We start from the raw sequence: 5917 nt of genomic DNA on the forward strand, positions 1-5917 counted from the left end.
CCCTCTTTCATGGCTACTTTAAACACACGATTACTAGGGAAGAAGAGTTGGCTTTGAGGGATAATGTCAACATCAACACCTGGCTCTCACAGTAGTGCGACAGTGTCTACCTCGCAGAATTACAGGCTCTATTTTGATAATATGGTTTCATCTGGTTTATTTTATTAATCTGAAATTTTGTATACATTTTCACACACACGTACACATACTTTCAGGACACCATGTACACAGGAGACCACAATAATGACAGTTTTTATTGAACAAAATAGAAACCACATCACCTCTCAATGACTGGATAAGCAGTGAGCAAAATCATCTACCAGATAGTTTTTGCTTATACAGAATCTGATTATTCCTAATAATAATGATAATGGCAATATCACTTGTTGAGTGTTATATGCTGGACACATTTCTAAGCAGTTGAATGTATTAAACTCATTTAAAGACTCTAAATCTGAAAAAATACTTAATGTAGGCACTGTTTCAGATGATCATCAATACTGTACTTGGAAATTTATAGGTCTTAAGTCCTTAAGTTCAGGATAAGTTCTCTCTCTCTCTCTCTCTCTCTTTTTCTTTTTCCACAGGACTTAGACGTAGGTTGAGCATAAAGGGCCTCCCTGAGGATCAGCTCAGCATGTGGCCCGTCTCCCCCTGACAGGAGCCCCTCCTCACTGGTGCACACGGACATGTGTGCGCTTCATCTTCCCCACGTCCAGTTCCCTGCAAAATGCGGCCCAAGTTTCGTGGCAAAACATGATGTGGCAAATTTGCAGTCCCCCCCGCCCCACCCTGCTTGTTTACCCTTGGTCTCCTGGCCACCACCCTTGAGGGTTTTACCCCGGATAGATAACATGGAAGGTCTAAGTGCCTGCGCCAGCCCATGTGGGAGTTAGTTTGTGGGCTGTCCTTCCCCAGAGCTCCAGCGATCTCAACCTGTGCTTTCCTCTCCTACTTTCTAGGATGTTTGTGGCTCCCGCAGCACTGGGATTAGGGAACGGGATGGGAAGTAGGAGGTAGGTGTGTGTATGTGTACATTCTCACTGACTGATGTTGTCATGTGTTGGCCTCGGCATGGTGTGGGCCACATTTGTGGAGCTTTCGGGGCCCTCTCCCACTCTGTCCCCGAGAAGGGCACTCCTCGCACCTCACCTCCGTATCGGCAAGTGAATTTTTCAGGGAAGTTCCTTCTTATTCCTCAAGCACAAGGCATGTCATCATGTACTTTCAGCTTTCCTCTACTGGGAGTACTCTACAACAAGGCCTCCGGAACAAGATGTAAGACAACCTCAAGGCTGACCTTGTCATACGCATGGACCACTTCTGGTCCAGAGAAATCTGATCCAATAAATTCTTTGTTCATGAAGATCTGGGAAAGGGCCTCCTTGTCATCGGCCTGCAGAGTGGCTGGCTACCCCCAGTTACCTCATTTAGATTTCCCGGGAGTGATTGAGACCTCAGGCCCCTTGGTCCCTAAGACGTGGATTCAGTTTCAGGTTAGGGGAGGGTGTCTTTAAAGACCTTATCACTATTTTTGAGCAAGAGAAATGTGTCTTCAATTCCTACATTTCCCTTGCCTCTCCTCCAAATCCCCTTCATTTCCACTCTTAGCCTTTCCAAATTCTTTTAAGGGTTAGAGATAGATCTTCATCTAAATATCCCCAAACTGGTTCTCATCCACCTACTCTGAAAGTCCTGTTTTTGCTTTCTCATGGCTCATCTGTAAGTGGCCTCGATCCCACATCTTACGGCCCTGGTCAAAAATGTGCTGCAGTGGTTCCATCGAAACATTCTGTTTCACCTCCATCCAAACAGAATGCTGGCAAAAGTAATGACTAATCAGTTCATAGATGCATTCGTGTAAAGAGCTAACACACGTCGTACAAGATGCTCCGCATAATTATATAATCTTGGAAATGTGATCAGAGCAATTAGATATCATACTTATTTATCACATTGGTGGGACGTAAATGATCGAAAACAGCCAGTATGAGTGGCATCTAGGAATGTGAAGCACTGTTGGTAGGGTGTGCGTCGGTATAGTCTTCTCTGGAGAGCCCTCCGTCAGTCTCCATTAGGAGAAGAAAAGTGCACGTTCTTTGAGTGATCACTTTATACCTCACTTTGTACCTTGTACCTGCAAAGACGTGAAAAGACATTCCTCGCAGCATTACCTATGAGAAGGAGACCTAGAAACAACCAGCCTATCAGTGGGCTATTATTTAACTATTAATAGTTAAATGAGCAATTTCCAAATCCCCCTCGAAGTTATTAGCATAATAATCGTGGAGGTCATGTGGGTCACTTCTAGGCTACATCCTTTTAAAAAGTAGAGGTGTCTCCTCTAGGCTCCTCTACTGGATGCAGATGACAGCAAGACCCTGGGAGGTGGCCAGCAACCCGGGGGAAGCACTTGGCTCCTGAAAGGAGGGAAAGCTACCTCTTGGCCTGCATTACTCTCGTGGGACCCGTAGGCGAAGAAGACATAAACTTCTGTCCCAAAGCCATTGTTTTTTTTGGGGGGGATCTATTTGTTAAAGTAGCTACTGTTACCCTAATTAAAAAAAAAAAAGTAACAGTTAACAAGGAAATCGATGACTATGTCCTGATTGAATTTTATTCCTATTAAAGAACACATTGCCTAATACAGGTATAAATGCACAGGAAAAGTTCTGGAAGGTAAAAACCAAACTAGTGATAATGGATTCCTCCAAAGAGGGGAGTGGGATGGAATATGGTGGTCACTGGGGACTTCTGCTTCATGTTACTGAAATTTTTATGAGGAGGATATTTCTTGAATTACTTATGTAATTAAAAATCATAAAAGAAATTGGATTGCCTCCCTGGGCAATTGCTTGGCTTGAAGAACTCCTTTTTGTGTCTGTTCTCATTTATGTGAAGGAAATAGATAAAAACTTTTCATCCTGGCCCGTTCACTGATATCCCGTAATCATGAGAGATTATTGGGAATAATTCCCAGATTAGGGTTTTTGGCAGTTATAAGGAAATTCATTGAAAATTTTTTTAAAAACCCCACAGAACACCCTAAAAGGACTTAGAAGAAAAATGCTAACAGATCAACCACGATAGCAAGAACAACTGTGTGCAAGTCTAGAAATATTTCAGTGAGACTGGCGAGGTAGTGCGAGTGAATTCATAAATAGGTCTTTTAAAGAAAACAACACTCAACGGAACCGTCCCCCTTGGTGGTTGCACGAGCGGTCCTGGACAGCACCTTTGAGCCGAGCTACGGTGGCCTGAGGCATCACTTAGGATGGCGCGTGACAGCAGTGGGCTGCGAGCGGGCTGCGAGCGAGCGGGAGCGCTGGGCCTCCGGGGAGTTATCAGGGCGCCTTGTGAGGCGGTAAGAATGGGGCAGGTGGCGGCCACGAGTGACCAGCAGTCAGCAGAACGAAGTGCCGCCTCCTGTCCCAGTGCTCGGCTGTCAGGCCCTGGATGGCCCACTGTTTGCCGCTGTCATCGGCGCGTCCTCAGCGACCCCTTGGGCTCCGGAGGCAACTGCCCGGCCTCAGGTCCCTTGGGGAAAAAGCAGGGTGGCAGCCTTGGAGGCTGTGTGGTCTAGAAGCTGCTGGGCGCCTCCCGCAGGCCCACCATGCCCACCGTGCCCCAGGGCCACAGCCTGTTCCCAGGCCCAGGGAAGCCTCACCTTCCTGAGCCGGGAGCCAGCGGGCTTCCTGCTGCCCGTTTCCTTCCTCTTGGGGTGTCGGCCCCCCAGCTCCCGCCACTGCCCCCGTGCTTAGGGACCTTCAGGCTGGGGCTTGGGCCCCGGGGTGTCGGCCCTGCAGCTCCCACTGCACTTAGGGACCTGCAGGCCAGGGGTCGGGCCTTCGCGTTTCCAGAGCTGGGACATGAACCCGAGCACTTGCAGGAGCTCAGCAACCTCGCTTCCTCCTCGCGGTTCCTGGTGCCTTAGGTTCTGTGGGTGGGTTTTCCCCACTTGTCACCCTATTGCCTGCCGCCCTTGTGTTCCCGAGTTGGGGTCTCACGGCGCATCTCCCCGCCTGAGCCCCCGGCCCCCGCCTTCCCTTACCGGCCCTGTCACTGCCTCTTAGGGTCCCCGCGGGAGCGAGCCGGCCTGCACCCAGCAGGTGGCAGCCGAGATGTAATGGGGTCACCAACAGGGAGCCTGTGAGCCGGGAAGGACGCGGCCTAGTGCGGAGGCTCCAGTGCCCGGGACCGCCTGGCGGGAGGTAGGCCTGGTCGCCAACACCCTTCGATTCCAGCACATGACAGCTGAGATGAGGGTCAGAGGAAAGCGGCAGAGAGGCTGTGCCTGGGAGCCCCTGGTGCGGGCAGCATCCCCGTGGGCCAGGCCTTGCCCCACTCCTTGGGCCTCTGCTCCCCCTGGCCCAGGCCGCCTGAGGGCCAGGAGCGCGGGTGCCTGGGTGCCCTGGTGCCTCAATGCCTTGGTGCCTCAATGTCCTGCTGCCCAGGTGCCCCGCTGCCTTGCTGCTGGGTGCCTCGATGTCCTGCTGCCCAGTTGCCTTGATGTCCCACTGACTCAGTGCCTTGATGCCCCGATGCCCCAGTGCCCGGGTGCCCCGATGTCCCGCTGCCTCAGTGCCTCGATGCCTGGGTGCCTTGATGTCCTGCTGCCCAGGTGCCTCAATGTCCCACTGCCTTGGTGCCTCGATGCCCAGGTGCCTTGATGTCCCGCTGCCCGGTGCCTGGGTGCCCGGGTGCCTCGGTGTAGGGTCTCCTGCAGCTGCCGAGAGGCCAGCCGCCCCCCAGGCTCCTGCTCCTCAGTTCCCTTCCTTGAGAGAAACTCCGCATCACCCCCCCCCCCAGGACTGCCCTGCCCGGGGGAGCCCCTCCCAACCGTCCAAGCTGCTGGCACCTCCAGGGCTTCGGGAGCTCCCCAGTTGTCTCCCTGCCCCTCCCCGTGTCCTTAGTAATTTTAACACTTTGTGCATTTCTTTCTCTTCTGCCCTCTTGGGACTCAGGTGAACGACCCCAGTCTCCTCCTCCTGGGTTCAGCTCAACGCTGACATCGTCCCGATCTCCGTCTGCCCAAGTTCCATCCACTCCAGGGTCAGCTCGAAAGCTCTCGGTGTCCGTGGCCTTCCCTGATCCTGGCAGCGGGAGCTACGAGTCCCCAGCCTTCTCTGGGTGCCTGTGCTCCTTTACGTGTATGATTTTATGTGTTTAAAATGTTTGATCTTAAATGATAGCTCATGGTCGCCCTTGTTTAAACAATAAGATGTTGAAGGACAAGAACTGTGTCTTCTTCATATTCGTTATTTCTACCAACAGTGTCCCAGAACCTCACTTTACACTCAGCACGCGGAGCGCGCTTAATAACGTTCATTTGGAGACTGAGTGATGACGCTTCTTGTCTTTTCTGTGTCCTAAACTACGAGATCTAAATCTCAAGAGCTCCAGGAACTCTCTGGATCCCTGGATCGCTTCTGCGATGCTGCTTTGGGTTATTCGGTCATATTTCCAAGCCCTGGAGGTTGTAGGTTGAGCCCTGTCCTAAACGGTGGTGAATGAGAGCATGTTCTCACTGGCCCAGCACGCAGCCAGTCGCCCACCCCTGGGGCTAGGCAAGGGGGGACCCCGCCGCCCCCTTGAACCGCGTCACTTGACTAGGCTTATAAATCAGGGGCAGTGGAGGCCCTAAAGAAGGAACACGTGTCGCCCACATTTCCCCCCCCCCCGCTCGGTTCCTTCCTTGTCTTCAGAGCCGCCCCTTCAGTCCATCTGAACGAGTCCTATTTTGTTGAAAATCCTTCCGTGGCTTTCTGCGTTAGGTTCAAGGACCCACTTGAGCAGATCCAGCTTTCTTGGGCTTCCTTCCTCTTTCACCAAGCCACATGTATGCCCACCCTTTAATCATGCCAGCCTCCTTTTAGTTCTTAAACCTGGCATGCTATCTTGAGCATCTGTGATTTCT

The 5917-nt window shown here is 51.7% G+C and overlaps 1 long non-coding RNA gene across 1 annotated transcript; it reads left to right on the forward strand.

The window, feature by feature from the left end:
* Positions 1-1264: 1264 nt before the first annotated feature.
* LOC129503276 (uncharacterized) lies at positions 1265-5098 on the forward strand. The gene is made up of 3 exons (XR_008663148.1): positions 1265-3364; positions 4074-4211; positions 4965-5098. It is a non-coding gene; the product is annotated as an uncharacterized LOC129503276 (long non-coding RNA).
* The last annotated feature ends 819 nt before the right edge of the window (positions 5099-5917 follow it).

The sequence above is a fragment of the Nyctereutes procyonoides genome, unplaced genomic scaffold, assembly GCF_905146905.1.
Source record: "Nyctereutes procyonoides isolate TBG_1078 unplaced genomic scaffold, NYPRO_anot_genome, whole genome shotgun sequence".
Taxonomy (NCBI): Eukaryota; Metazoa; Chordata; class Mammalia; order Carnivora; family Canidae; genus Nyctereutes; species Nyctereutes procyonoides.